This window comes from Bos grunniens, chromosome 8 (assembly GCF_055505025.1).
Source record: "Bos grunniens cultivar Pamir isolate PY7600 chromosome 8, Bosgru_T2T1.0, whole genome shotgun sequence".
Lineage (NCBI taxonomy): Eukaryota > Metazoa > Chordata > Mammalia > Artiodactyla > Bovidae > Bos > Bos grunniens.
In genome coordinates, this window is record NC_141172.1 from 55,079,970 (window position 1) to 55,096,279 (window position 16,310).

Below are 16,310 nucleotides of genomic sequence, written 5' to 3' on the forward strand. Positions count from 1 at the left end.
ATGTTACCTTTCATCCGAATTGGTTTTCCTGTTAACCAGTTCCTGAGTCCATTTAAAAGTTTCAAGGAGTCTTTAAAATTCAAAAATTTGAGGTACTTTGTGAGAGCAGCCTTTTGAGAGCATGAAAGCTCTATGATTGCTTTCTCCTTGGGTTCGGAAGCTAACAGAATGCTCTGGAGTCAGCACTGACAAAGAACGCAGCCTGACTTGGAATTTAGTGAAAGGGGTATTTAGAAAGTGAATAAAACTGTAATTTAAGAGCTGCACAAAATTAGTTGGCATGACTGTTTACATTAAATGTCTCCACCGTCTTGGCGGTCAGGCAATCTCCTCTAGCTTCCTGCAGTTTTAAGTAAGATTCATGTCATTCTTGACAAGTCTTGTTACAAAACTAAAACAAAAACCCAATTGCTTTGTAAAAGTTAAATAACAAGAATACAAAACAAAACAAAACCCCTGAGATAGCAGTCTTGAGAACAGTCATTTTTAAAATACACTTTTTCATGTAAAAACAAAGAAAAAAACATGCTAGGAATTAGTGAACTATGAAATGCTGCAAATAAGACCAACAGAGAAGGAGAAACAGGCAAAGAGATACTTATCTTCTGTTGAAGATAGTGCTAAATCCTTCCTAGGGGGATCATTGATAATTTCCTCTAGTTGGAGTACCTGGTGCTTTGGAATAGGGGCCCAAAAGCTAATCCTCACTCCTAAATATTAGCAATTTAGCCAAAGTGCCCATGTACTTAGGGATTTCTGTTACAGTATTATAGATTTCCCATTTATTTTAGTATGTGATAACAGAGAGAGGATAGGGGGATCTGCTTTATGTTCAGTACTTTTGGTCTGAATTCTAGGGTTCACTGATCAAGCTGCCCATCAGACAAACATTCCTAATTTCTTCTAAACTAATGTTACAAGTCATGGGAGAGTAATTAAAAAAAGAAAAGGTAAATCCTTGCCCTTAATGATCTAATAGTCTCATAGGGAGAAGTACATAAAACATTCCAAAGAAGCACGCTAAGCTAGTGTATTATGTGTTTCACCACTGGTGGGTTTCAGAAGAAAAGCTCAGTTTGATTTGGCCTCACATGATCTACTGTGTTTAGGTGTATGGGAGTAGGTTTGTTTGAGGGTTTAGCTGGATATTTGTTTGATATGGTCACACCTTCTCTAGGGGTCCTAGCATATTTTCTGCCTTGGGTGAGGATTTACATTGAGGAAAGGGCATTTGGCATTATACATCAGTTCAAATGGGGTTGACCAGGACTGAGTTGAATACAGCCTGGACAGAGTCCCATGACTTGGATGTCACTTAAAGTGATCAACAAGAGTTGCGCTGGCTGTTCTTAGGATGAAATCTCCTTTGGGCCACAATGAGAAGGACTAGTATTGAAGCTCCAGCAGTGCACAGCCACCACTGCAATCTGGTCACATGGACTACAGCTTTGTCTAACTCAATGAAACTGTGAGCCATGGCGTGTAGGGCCACCCAAGATGGACAGGTCACGGTGGAGAGTTCTGACAAAATGTGGTTCACTGGAGAAGGGAATGGCAAACCACTTCATTATTCTTGCCTTGAAAACCCCATGAAAGGTATGAAGAGGGAAAATATAGGGCACTGAAAGATGAACTCCCCAGGTCAATAGGTGCCCAATATGCTACTGGAGAAGAATGGAGAAATAACTCCAGAAAGAATGAAGAGACACAGCCAAGGCAAAAACATCACCCAGTTGTGGATGTGACTGGAGATGGAAGTAAAGTCCAATACTATAAAGAGCAATATTGAATAGGAACCTGGAATATTAATTAGGTTCATGAATCAAGGCATGTTGGAAGTGGTCAAACAGGAGATGGCAAGAGTGAGCATCAAAATTTTAGGAATCAGCAAACTAAAATGGATTGGATGGGTGAATTTAACTCAGATGACCATTATAGCTACTACTGGGGACAAGAATCCCTTAGAAGAAATGGAGTAGCCATCATAGTCAAAAAAAGAATCTGAAATTCAGTACTTGGATGCAATCTCAAAATTACAGAATGATCTGTTTGTTTCCAAGGAAAAGCATTCAGTATTATAGTAACCTGTCTATGCCCCAAGTAATGCTGAAGAAGCTGAAGTTGAATGGTTATATGAAGACCTACAAGACCTTCTAAAAATACACCCCAAAAAGATGTTTTTTTTCATTATAGGGGACTGGAATACAAAACTAGGAAGTCAAGAAATACCTGGAGTAACAGGGAAATTTGGCCTTGGAGTACAGAATGAAGCAGGGCAAAGGCTAATAGAGTTTTGCCAAGAGAATGCACTGGTCATAGGAAACACCCTCTTTCAACAACACAAGAGAAGACTCTACACATGGACATCACCAGATTGTTAATACTGAAATCAGATTGATTATATTCTTTGCAGCCAAAGATGGAGAAGCTCAATACACTCAGCAAAAACAAGACCAGGAGTTGCCTGTAGCTCAGATATTGAGCTGCTTATTGCCAAATTCAGACTGAAAATGAAGAAAGTAGGGAAAACCACTAGACCATTCAGGTATGACCTAAATCAAATCCCTTACAGGGAAGTGGAAGTGAGAAATAGATTCAAAGGACTGGATCTGATAGAGTGCCTGAAGAACTATGCACAGAGGTTCGTGACATTGTACAGGAGGCAGGGATCAAGACCATCCCAAGAAAAAGAAATGCAAAAAAGAAAAATAGTTGTCTGAAGAGGCCTTAAAAATAGCTGTGAAAAGAAGAGAAGCAAAATGCAAAGGAGAAAAAGGAAAAATATACCATTTGAATGCAGATTTCTGAAGAATAGCAAGGAGATATAAGAAAGCCCTCCCCAGTGATCAATGCAAAGAAATAGAGGAAAACAACAGAATGGGAAAGACTAGAGATCTCTTCAAGAAAATTAGAGATACCAAGGGAACATTTCATGCAAAGATGGGCACAATAAAGGACAGAAATGGTATGGACCTAACAGAAGCAGAAGACATTAAGAAAAGGTGGCAACAAAACACCGAACTATACAAAAAGATCTTTGTGATCCAGGTAATTACAATGTTGTGATCACTCACCTAGAGGCAGACATCCTGGAATGTGAAGTCCAGTGGTCCTTAGGAAGCATCACTGCGAACAAAGCTAGTGGAGCTGATGGAATTCCAGTTGAGCTATTTTAAATCCTAAAAGATGGTGCTGTGAAAGTGCTGCACTCAATATGCTAGCAAATTTGGAAAATTCAGCAGTGTCCACAGGACTGGAAAAGGTCAGTTTTCATTCCAATCCCAAAGAAAGGCAATGCCAAAGAATGCTCAAACCATTGCACAATTGCATTCATCTCACACGCTAGCAAAGTAATACCCCAAGTTCTCCAAGCCAGGCTTCAACAGTACATGAACCATGAACTTCCAGATGTTCCAGCTGGATTTAGAAAAGGCAGAGGAACAAGAGAATAAATTGCCAACATCCATTGGATCATCAAGAAAGCAAGAGAGTTCCAGAAAAACATCTATTTCTGCTTTATTGACTATGCCAAAGCCTTTGACTATGTGGATCATGACAAAGTATGGAAAATTCTTAAAAAGATGGGAATATCAGACCATCTGACCTACCTCTTGAGAAATCTGCATGCAGGTCAAGAAGCAATAGTTAGAATTGGACATGGAGCAACAGACTGGTTTCAAATTGGGAAAGGAGTACATCAAGGTTGTGTATTGTCACCCTGCCTATTTAACTTCTATGCAGAGTACATCATGAGAAATGCTGGGATGGATAAAGCACAAGTTGGAATCAAGATTTCTGGGAGAAATATCAGTAACCTCAGAAATGCAGATGACATCACCCTTATGGCAGAAAGTTAAGAACTAAAGAGCCTCTTGATGAAAAAAGAGAGTGAAAAACCTGGCTTAAAACTCAACTTTCAGAAAACTAAGAAAATTGCATCTGGTCCCATCATTTCATGGCAAATAGATGGGGAAACAATGGAAACAGTGACAGACTTCATTTTGGGGGACTCCAAAATCATTACAGATTGTGATTTCAGCCATGAAAGTAAAAGATGCTTGCTCCTTGGTAGAAAAGTTATGACCAACCTAGACAACATATTAAAAAGCAGAGACATTACTTTGCCAACAATGTTTCGTCTAGTCAAAGCTATGGTTTTTCCAGTAGTCATGTATGGATATATGACAGTTGGACTATAAAGAAAGCTGAGCACTGTAGAACTGATGCTCTTGACCTCTGGTGTTGGAGAAGACTCTTGAGAGTCCCTTGGACTGCAAGGAGATCCAACCAATCAATCCTCAAGGAAATCAGTTCTGAATATTCATTGGAAGGACTGATGCTGAAGCTGAAACTCCAATACTTTGGCCACCTGATGTGATAAACTGACCCATTTGAAAAGACACTGATGCTAGAAAAGATTGAAGGTGGGAGGAGAAGGGGACAAGAGGATGAGATGGTTGGATGGCATCACCGACTCAACGGACAAGAGTTTGATTAAACTCTAGGAGTTTGTGATGCACAGGGAAGCCTGGCGTGCTGTAGTCCATGGGGTTGCAAAGAGTCAGATATGACTGAGAAACTGAACTGAACTGACTCACTGAGGGCTCTCTCACAAGGAAACTGGACCTCCAAGTGCTACTCCGGCTCCCTGGTGGTATTGATAGGGATTTTGTTAAGAGGTAGCTGACTCTGAGAAGTTTTTGTTCTTGGCCACTTGATCTTTCCATGTGGGATCCTCTAGTTTCAGGACTTCTACCCCTCTAGCTGCCGTATTTCTTCCTCTTCAACCAGACTTTGACACATTTATCTAGTTTTCAGGGAAAAGGAAAACACCCTTGGTGATCAGCAGCTTTAAATATTATTATTTTTTTATTATTGTTTCACAAGTGAACTACTGTTCTTGAAAACAAAAGCCAAGAATCTGACCTTTTTATTCCCTGGCCTCCTATAAATAAATTTTGTACTGAAACAATGGAATGATTGCTAACGTTAAAGAAGGGAGTGTCATGGTATAGTAGGGATTAAGGGTAAAATACACTGATTGATGAATAAATATATTATCCTACTGTGGTATGTTGAAGTATTTCTTGTATCTATGCGATTAAGGAATTGGGCATTTCCCATAAAGAACAAAGAAATAGGTATTGTGAGTTAAAAAAAGAAAATCAATGAGAAATCAGAAGGTTCAGATTCTTGTTTCAGTGTACTGGTCATATGACCTGGGGTAAAGAATTTAATGTCTATGAACTCTAGAATCTCTCCCTTAAAACTGGTGTGTAATAATATACATCTGTCTACTACCTGGGAGGTGATACTGTATTGTAGTTAATAAGAATTTAAATTCAGTCTCTCTAGTTTTTCATTTAGTCTCTACCACTTATCTGTGAAGTTTGCCAACTTAATCAGTCTTCCTAAGCTCCTGTTTCTTCAAGGGAGTTGTGCTTAGGACTGAATGATATCATGTATATGATACATGTCAGAGAATATGTCAGGACCCCTAGAGATGGGGTGACCATACAGAAGAGATACCCAGCGAAAACCCCAACCATCGCCATTCCCACACATAGAAACACACTAGATCTTGTCAATCTGGAATCAATCTGAGCTTTTCTTCTAAAACCCACCAGTGTTGAAACACATAACCAATACACTAGCTTAGCTTGTTTCTTTGGAATGTTTTATGTGCACTCCTCCCTACTAGACTATTGATGGTTAAAGGTGAAGGACTATACATGTATATAGTGTATGATCTTTTTAATGTGCCATTAAATTCAGTTTGCTAGTATTTTATTGAGAATTTTTGTGTCTGTGTCCATCAGGGATATGGGAGTTTTGTGTAGTTTTTAATTTTCTTCCCTTGTGGTATCTTCTCTGACTTTGCTATCAGGATAATGCTGGTCTAGTTTTGGAGAATCCCCTCGTCTTTAGTTCTTTGAAAGAGTTTGAGAAGGATTAGAGTAATTCTTCTTTAACTGTTTGGTAAAATTAGCCAGTGAAACCATCTGGTACTAGATTTTGTTTGTTTGTTTGTTAGGAAGTTTTTGATTACAGAGTCAATATCCTGTTTGTTATTGGTTTATGCAGATTTCCTGTTTCTTCATAAGTCAGTCTTGGTAGATTTTCTGTTTCTAGGAATTTATCTATTTCTTCTATATTGTCTAATTTGTTGGCTGTAGTTGTTCATAATAGGCTCTTATTGAGAATGAATGAATAAAATATTATACACACACATGCATATATATAGACATACAGCCATAAAAAAGAAAGAAATCTTGTCATTTGTGACAGCATAAATGAACCTTTAGGGCATTATACTAAGTGAAATAAGTCAGAGAGAGAAGGTAAATGTTGGATGAGTTCATTACATGCGGAATCTAAGTCCAAACTCATAGAAACAAGAACATATTTCTAAGGGCAGGAGTAAGGGTGGGGTAACTTCTAATTATAAGATGAAGACATTCTGGAGATACTATATATAGCTTGGTGACTGTAGTTAACAGTAGTGAAGGAAAGTTATGACCAACCTAGATAGCATATTCAAAAGGAGAGACATTACTTTGCCAACAGAGGTCCGTCTAGTCAAGACTATGGTTTTTCCTGTGGTCATGTATGGATGTGAGAGTTGGACTGTGAGGAAGGCTGAGTGCCGAAGAATTGATGCTTTTGAACTGTGGTGTTGGAGAAGACTCTTGAGAGTCCCTTGGACTGCAAGGAGATCCAACCAGTCCATTCTGAAGGAGATCAGCCCTGGGATTTCTTTGGAAGGAATGATGGTAAAGCTGAAACTCCAGTACTTTGGCCACCTCATGCGAAGAGTTGACTCATTGGAAAAGACTCTGATCCTGGGAGGGATTGGGGGCAGGAGGAGAAGGGGATGACAGAGGATGAGATGGCTGGATGGCATCACTGACTCGATGGACTTGAGTCTGAGTGAACTCCGGGAGTTGGTGATGGACAGGGAGGCCTGGCGTGCTGCGATTTATGGGGTCTCAAAGAGTCGGACACAACTGAGCGACTGATCTGAACTGAACTGATTGTGTATTTAAAAGTTGCTGAAAGAGTATACTTTTAAAATGCTCCACAAACTTGTGAAACAAAAGATCTAATTATATGAGGTGATGGTTGTGTTTAACTAACCTTGTTGTAATCATCCTGCAATATATGCATATATGAAATCATTACATTGTAGACCTTATATTCACAATTTTATATGTCAATCATATTTCAGTAAAGCTGGAAGAATAAAAGTACCTTCTCCTCTGCAGTTGTACTATCAGCCATTACTTCCCAGGGTTGTCTTTTTTTACTCTCCGATTGTCTGTCCACTCTTTTTAGCTTGCCATTTCAAATGATATGTTTTAGAAAATCAGATCACTGACTTGTTTTAGAATTTTGTATTAAGAAAAAATAATAATCTCTGGGTGTAAATAGAGATCAAGGACAACTTTTTAAATTTAGATTTTTTTTTTTTTTTGCTGTTCGGGACTTTAATATTACAAAGTAAGGGGCTAGGTTACATATGCTAAAAACAGGATTTGTAAGTGTTCTCTTTTAAGCTGAGATTGAAGAGACTAAAAGAGAAGTTACAGTCTCAAGAGAGAATTTTCTCTAGTGGAAGTTGTTAGGGAGGGGAGAGAATTGCTAAATCTTTACTGTAGATCTGTGAGAGTTGTTTTGATAACAGTTCCATAGAGCTTGGGGGACACAGTGAGTTACTGCCACTGGAAAAAGGTAAAGGGCCAGAAGGTGTCTGAACCAAGCTGTACAAATAAAGTGGAAAATTGCAGTTAAGAAGTCACTACATTGGGTCAAAATATATGTTTCGGGTGTGTATGCTGGGATGGTCCTAAATCTTGCCCAAAAGGTCTAACTAGAGAGGTGAGGAGGCCTCAGCCGACATAGCCTGATGGTATATTAATGGCTACTCAAGGACTGAGGCAGGAATCGTAAGCAATTTTCTGTAAAAGCTTCATTCATCTTCATCAGAGTGTTGGTTGTATTATCTTCCTATTGCTGCTGAAACAAATCACCACAAATTTAGTGGCTTAAAAGAATGCAGATTTATTTTCTTACAGTTCTAGAGGTCAAAAGTCTGAAGTCCAAGTGAGGTCAAGCTGCATTCCTCCTGGAGCCTTTTAGGGAATAATCTGTTTCTTGGCCTTTTCTATCTCCTAGAAGCCACCTGCGTTCCTTGTCTGTGGCTTCTTCCTCTGTTTCCAAAGCCAATGACTTAGAATCCTCAAATCCTTCTCTCTGTACCTTATCTTCCATCATCACTTCACCTTCCATGCCTTGGACTGTACTGACTCTTCCTCTTAGAAGGACCCTTATGATTGACATTAGACCCAACCAGATACTACAGGATAATCTCTCCTCTTGAGATCCTTAATTAATCACTTTTTCAAAGTCCTTTTGCCATGTTCCCTGGGGAAGGGAAAGGCTACCCACTCCAGTATTCTGGCCCAGAGAATTCGTAGACTGTATAGTCCATGGGGTTGCAAAGAGTCAGACTCAACTGAGCGACTTTCACTTTGCCATGTTAGGTAACATATCCACAAGTTCTAGGGATTAGGACATGGATATCTTTGGGAGGCTCTTCTTCTTTCTACTATACCAGTTAAGGAAGGTAGCCTAGGAACCCACTGAAGTATCAAGAAAGGAAAAATAAACTTTAAACAAGCCTGGGCTAAGAGAAGCCTGGCAGTAGCTCGAAGAGTAAAAATCAAGAATTTTTATTGTTTCTTATTGCTCCTTACATCTTTTTCCATGACCCTAAAGATAAGAAACTTCTCTTGGCAAGCTAGGGAGGAGAGCGGAAGTACAGGCTGGGAAAATAGGAAAGAAGTGAGTTATTTCCTTTTTCTCTTCTATTAAATAAGCAGTGCCAGTGGAGAAGATGGCAGAATTAAGGTGTTTCCATATTGAACTTTTGAAGGTTATATTACTTCAAGGTTGGTTGAATGGTTGTATATATAGTATATAGCAATGATAGTTATATACTATAATCCTGATTTTGTCTTATGCCCATAAAAACATGACAACCAAAATATGAAAAAGGTTAACTTGTGCTTGGACTGTTAAAAGGCATTATCCTGAACCAGCGTTGTGAATTTTAATTCCTGAATTTTTGAAGGCTAAGAAAAGCTTTAAAGGCAATCAAAGACCAAAAAAAAAAAAAAAAAGGTGAACCTAGACACTTTGTAGATAAGTAATTGTTGACAGTTTCAGTACAAGCAAAAATAAAAACAATTGAAGTGGCAAGACTTGGAACCACTGATAGCCATATAAAATGACAGTAAAGCCCAGAAATGCCACTGGGGAAAAGAAAAGAAAATGTATTAATAAAAGCAGAACTACAGTTTGGGTATATGTAATGAAAGGGCACACTTAAACATCCTCCTGGTATTAAGGTCACACAGCGATGGCATGTCAGAGAAATAGCATACCTCTTCTGACTAGTCCATGAAGCACTACTTTTCTCTCAATACCGCAGTTACCTCTGAAGTCTTTGTTGATCTACAACACAATACTACACTGATGTTCATTACATCTTGACCTCATAAAAAAGAAAGGTTTCTCTTTTCAAAGTACACCATTTTCTATGGCAGGAACATGAATAACACATTTTACAAAGATTGACATATTTTTTTTTTTCAAATAAAAAAGCTGTTTCACTATAGTAATTACCAAACTCCAATATGTCTAGTGGGAAAAACCACTATACCATTCAGGTACGATCTAAATGAAATCCCTTACGATTATACAGTGGAAGTGAGAAATAGATTTCAGGGACTAGATCTGATAGACAGAGGGCCTGAGAACTATGGACGGAGGTTCGTGACATTGTACAGGAGGCAGGGATCAAAACCATACCAAGAAAAATAAATGCGAAAAAGCAAAATGGCTGTCTGAGGAGGCCTTACAGATAGCTGTGAAAAGAAGAGAAGCCAAAAGCAAAGGAGAAAAGGAAAGATGCCCCATTTAAATGCAGAGTTCCAAAGAATAGCAAGAAGAATAAGAAAGCCTTCCTCAGTGATTAATGCAAAGAAACAGAGGAAAACAATAGAATGGGAAAGACTAGAGATCGCTTCCAGAAAATTACAGATACCAAGGGATCATTTCATGCAAAGATGGGCTCAATAAAGGACAGAAATGGTATGGACCTAATAGAAGCAGAAGATATTAAGAAGAGGTGGCAAGAATACACAGAAGAACTATAAAAAAAGATCTTCAAAACCCAGATAATCACCATGGTGTGATCACTCACCTAGAGCCAGACATCCTGGAATGTGAAGTCAAGTGGGCCTTAGGAAGCATCGCTACAAACAAAGCTAGTGGAGGTGATGGAATTCCAGTTGAGCTATTTCAAATCCTAAAAGATGATGCTGTGAAAGTGCTGCACTCAATATGCCAGCAAATTTGGAAAACTCAGCAGTGGCCACAGGACTGGAAAAGGTCAATTTTCATTCCAATCCCAAAGAAAGGCAATGCCAAAGAATGCTCAAACTACTGACAATTGCACTCATCTCACACAATAATAAAGTAATGCTTAAAATTCTCCAAGGCAGGCTTCAGCAATAAGTGAGCCATGAACTTCCTGATGTTCAAGCTGGTTTTAGAAAAGGCAGAGGAACCAGAGATCAAATTGCCAACATCCGCTGGATCATGGAAAAAGCAAGAGAGTTCCAGAAAAACATCTATTTCTGCTTTATTGACTATGCCAAAGCCTTTGACTGTGGATCACAATAAACTGTGGGAAATTCTTCAAGAGATGGGAATACCAGACCATCTGATCTGCCTCTTGAGAAATTTGTATGCAGGTCAGGAAACAACAGTTAGAACTGGACATGGAACAACAGGCTGGTTCCAAATAGGAAAAGGAGTACATCAAGGCTGTATATTGTCACCCTGCTTATTTAACTTACATGCACAGTACATCATGAGAAACGCTGGGCTGGAGGAAGCACAAGCTGTAACCAAGATTGCCCAGAGAAATATTAGTAACCTCAGATATGCAGATGACACCACCCTTATGGCAGAAAGTGAAGAAGAACTAAAGAGCCTCTTGATGAAAGTGAAAGAGGAGAGTGAAAAAGTTTGCTTAAAGCTCAACATTCAGAAAACTTAGATCATGGCATTCGGTCCCATCACTGCATGGCAAATAGGTGGGGAAACAGTGGAAACAGTGTCAGACTTTATTTTTGGGGCTCCAAAATCACTGCAGATGGTGACTGCAGCCATGAAATTAAAAGACATTTACTCCTTGGAGGGAAAATCATGACCAACCTAGACAGCATATTAAAAAGCAGAGACATTACTTTGCCAACAAAGGTCCGTCTAGTCAAGGCTATGGTTTTTCCAGTAGTCATGTATGGATGTGAGAGTTGGACTATAAAGAAAGCTAAATGCAGAAGAATTGATGCTTTTGAACTGTGATGTTGGAGAAGACTCTTGAGAGTCCCTTGGACTGCAAGGAGATCCAACCAGTCCATCCCAAAGGAGATCAGTCCTGGGTGTTCATTGGAAGGACTGATGTTGAAGCTGAAATCCAATACTTTGGCCACCTGATGTGAAGAGCTGACTCATTTGAAAAGACCCTGATCCTGAAAAGAATTGAGGGCAGGAGGAGAAGGGGACGACAGAGGATGAGATGGCTGGATGACATCACTGACTCAATTGACATGGGTTTGGGTGGACTCCAGGAGTTGGTGATGGACAGGGAGGCCTGGCATGCTGTGGTTCATGGGGTCACAGAGTCGGACACGACTGAGCGACTAAACTGAACTGAATTGAATATGTGTCCCAATGATCCTACTGTCCTAGTATTCTTGCCCTCCCTCATTATCTGGGCTTGCTCCAAGTGACAATACAGAATTGTATTGTCAGAATACAGAATACATTGCAGAATACAATGAAAGTGGTGATGTGTGATTTTTGGAGTCTAAAAGGCCTTGCAAATTCTGCCTTCTTCTTTTGGATCACTTACTTTCGAAGCTGGCCGCTGTGCTATGAGATTACCCAAGTAGCCCCGTAGAGAGGCTCATGTGAAGAGGAGCTATGGTCCCAGTCAATGGCCAGCACCAATTTTCCAGGCCCCTGAACAAGCCATATTGGAAATGGACCCTCCAAGCTGTCTGATAACTGCAGTCCCACTCAATATCTAGCTATAAGTCTCATTCTAGACTCTGAGACACAACCACTAATTGAACCATGACGTAATTCATGATCCACAGGACTGTGAGAGATTATAAATTGATGTTGTTACTTTAAATCACTGTATTTTAATGGTGCTCTCTTACATAGCAATAAATAATGAATATATTCACCCTTAAAAAGTAAAATATCAATCATCTGTGCACCTAAGAGATACTGTACAATTTATCCTTCAAATACCAGTATTTCAAGTGACTAAGCTGGTAATGTAATTATGTTTCTTTTTTTATTGATTTCATTGCATGGCTTAATCTATTCTGTTAAAACCTGGAATTGTAGCTAGTGGAAAAAAAATACCCACAAGCCCTCAGACTATTACCAGTGGTCACCGAACTGTTTGACATATCACTGAGCATTTCTGATCTATTTAATAAGTGCCCTATTTCAGCAGAAAAATATTTAAATGTCTAGAAAAGAAAGGCTGGATTAAACAAAATATTTTACTGATATTTAGAACAGTCTTCTGGACTCTGTGGGAAAGGGAGAGGGTGGGATGATTTGGGAGAATGGCATTGAAACATGTATAATATCATATATGAAATGAGTTGCCAGTCCAGGTTCGATGCATGATACTGGATGCTTGGGGCTGGTGCACTGGGACGACCCAGAGGGATGGTACGGGGAGGGAGGAGGGAGGAGGGTTCAGGATGGGGAACATGTGTATACCTGTGGTGGATTCATGTTGATATATGGCAAAACCAATACAATATTGTAAAGTTAAAAAAATAAAATAAAAAAATATTTTGATTCATGCAAAGAAGATAGTGAGGTACACACATGTACATTATAATATAAACATACACATATATACATGTGTTTGTATGTGGTATGTTATTATATCTTAATTTAACTCTGTGGCCTCTCCTCACAGTGGTTTGAACTACATGTGATGTAGGATGAGAAGAAAAGAAAAACCTGTAGTTCAGTTAAATACAATTCAGAGCAAATAATTCATCATTATTATAGCAATTACTCTTTAATTTTTTTCTATCCCTCTAAGCAGGAACACAAATCAGTTCATTTTGAGAGTGGAACAACCTGATTATCTCATATTAGATCCTTTCTTTTGTTATTAAAAAAATAAACTACATAGGCTCCTTCCACCTCTCTCCCCATTTATAAAGCAGATTTTATATTCTCCTTCTGCTCTTCATCTCTCCCAAAATTTTGATGCCAGACCAAGAGATCCATAGCAGTGGATGGTCCAAAGTGGTTGTACATCCATTTTCTAAAATGTATAGATTGTTTTGATAGTAGTTCACAAATAATTTTTCCCCGGCTCAGTTAATACATGGACAAGTCATTTATGTTCAACACATTTATCATAATCTTAAACAATCAGTATGTTTAAAATCGATAACCAAGGGCCTACTGTGTAGCACAGGGAACTTCTTCCTAATACTCTGTAATAACCTGAATGGGAAAAGAATTAGAAAAAAAGTAGATACATGTTACATATGGCTGAGTTGCTTTGCTATGTACCTGAAACTAACATGGCAATGTAAAATAAAAATATTTTTATTATCCTTCAATTAAAAACAAATAAAGTGGAAAATTTTTTAGGTTTTTAAATGGAAAAGAAATTACTTGAGACTCATAAAATACTTATTTGAAATAAAAATATAAATTTTAAACAATTACATTATTGAATTTTTATAATATATAACTACATATCAAAGTATTGCAAGGCTGCAACGTATTTGCCTTATGGTTCATGCCTTCTAGGGGCTCACATTTCTAATAGCTGACAGTACATAAAGATGTAAGACAAGTTAAATAACATAAATTTTATTTCAGCATTTAGCAACCATTACATAGCATGCATGGTTATTTTAAAATGAAATGAGAAACAAAAAATCTGAGTGAGAGTTTACATCTTAAAATTGATTTTTCTTTACTTTTTCATGTAACCTTTTCTTCAATGCATTTTTAGAAAACTAGGTGAACACTAAGAAAAATGTTATATTAATTGTTTTCTTCCAGTAAGTGAAAGTGTTTAATTTTACTATATTCAACTGACATTTTTGTTTGAAGAAAACTTCCTTTTTGATTACAGTGAATGATATCCTAGTTTTTTGTTGGTATTATTTATCAATGGAACAATGATTGACAGTGTAGCTCAGCTTGGGTTCAGAAAATGACCCAGAGACCACTATGGGACTGTGGCAAGAGAAATGAGAGAGGGTAAAGAGCCTAGTAAGTTGAGTAGGTTTGGAAATACTTGGTCATAGACACATTCATTGGCAACTGAACTCACTTGCTTCTGATTGAAAATTACTATAAACTCCTAAAGCTAAGCTCCCATTTTTCTTCTAACTCTGGCAATAACTGGCTGCTTGATTTAGAGTACATTTATTAACTATTTTGACATGTAAATGTCTATAAGGTGGGTTAAGAATATCTATCTGGGACTTCTGTGGTGGCTCAGTGATAAAGAATCCACCTGCCAATGCAGGTGATGCGGGTTCTATCCCTGGTCCAGGAAGATCCCACATGCCGAGGAGCTAAGCCTGTGAGCCACAACTATTGTGCCTGCACTACTGAGCCCAGGTTCTCTAAAGCCTGTGCTCCACAAGAGAAACCACTACAGTGAGAAGCCTGCGCACCACAATTAGAGAATAGCCCCACTCGCCACAACTAGATAAAAGCCCTTGCAGCAATAAGACCCAGCACAGCCAAAATAAGTTAAAAAAATAATCCACCTAACAGTTTGAAAAAATTAAATATACAGCATATTTAAAGCAGAATTTTCTCAATATAGCTAAAAATGTTTGGAAGAATATCACTAAAAAAAAAATAGAAGATGGTCACTAATGATACTATCTCCTATTTTGAAATAGTGGTTTGATTAAAGGTGGACAGAGAGGGAGAGTGGACAGAGCTGAACTGAAATCTACCACATCCCTGGCAGGTGTAGTCTACTATAAAGATTTGGGGATTTTATAATTAAATATATTAGCCTGCTGTGGAGATGAGACATTTACCTGCTGGCTTTACTTTTTCTAAGAATCTCTCTAAATTTGTTCTCACCTTTGTTTTGCAGCACACATTATAAAAAAGTATATACTTCTGAATAGGTTGCAAGTGAAACAGGCTCTGTTCATCAACCTGTACTTTCTCAAATTCTGTATTTGAAAGGTTCCCAGAGTAAGCATTTCAGTTCAAAGGTAGGCTCCAAAGAATTTAGGTTTGGCCAGGCTGAAGTGAGAAACCTACCCAATCTGGGGCTGGCCCTGGTGGTTCCTCTTGACATTGGAATTGATTCTGTATAGATTCTGCTGTGTTTAATGGTATCATCCAAACTTTCTGAGGTTTTACCCCAGCTTTGTTCAGCTTTCATCTATAACATATCTAAGAGTATAAAAACTTCATACATTATATAAATCTGCAATTGAAAATTTTTAAACTGCCAAGCCAAAGGGGAATTAAAAGTTTTGTTGTTGATCAGTCACTAAGTTGTGTCTGACTCTTTGTGACCCCATGGACTTCAGCATGCCAGGCTTCCCTGTCCTTCATCATCTCCCAGAGTTTGCTTAAACTCATGTCCATTGAGTCGGTGATGCCATCCAGACATCTCATTCTCTGTTATCCTCTTCTACTTCTGCCTTCAGTCTTTCCCAGCATCAGAGTTTTTTTCCAGTGAATCGGCTCTTCACATCAGATGGCCAAAGTATTGGAGCTTCAGAATCAGTCCTCTGAATGAATATTCAGTTTATTTCCTTTAAGATTGATTGGTTTGATCTCCTCGCTGTCCAAGGGGCTCTCAAGAATCTTCTCCAACACCACAGTTTGAAAGCATCAATTCTTTGGCGCTCAGGCCTTTTTGGAGTCCAACTCTTAGATTCGTATATAACTGCTAGAAAAACCATAGCTTTGATTATATGGACCTTTGTCTGCAAAGTGATGTCTCTACTTTTTAATACACCATCTAGGTTTGTCATAGCTTTTCTTCCAAAGAGCAAGTGTCTTTTAATCTCACTGCTGTAGTCGTTGTCCATAGTGATTTTGGAGCCCAAGAAGATAAAATCTGCCACTGTTTTCATTTTTTTCCCATCTATTTGCCGTAAGTGATGGAACTGGATGCCATGATCTTAGTT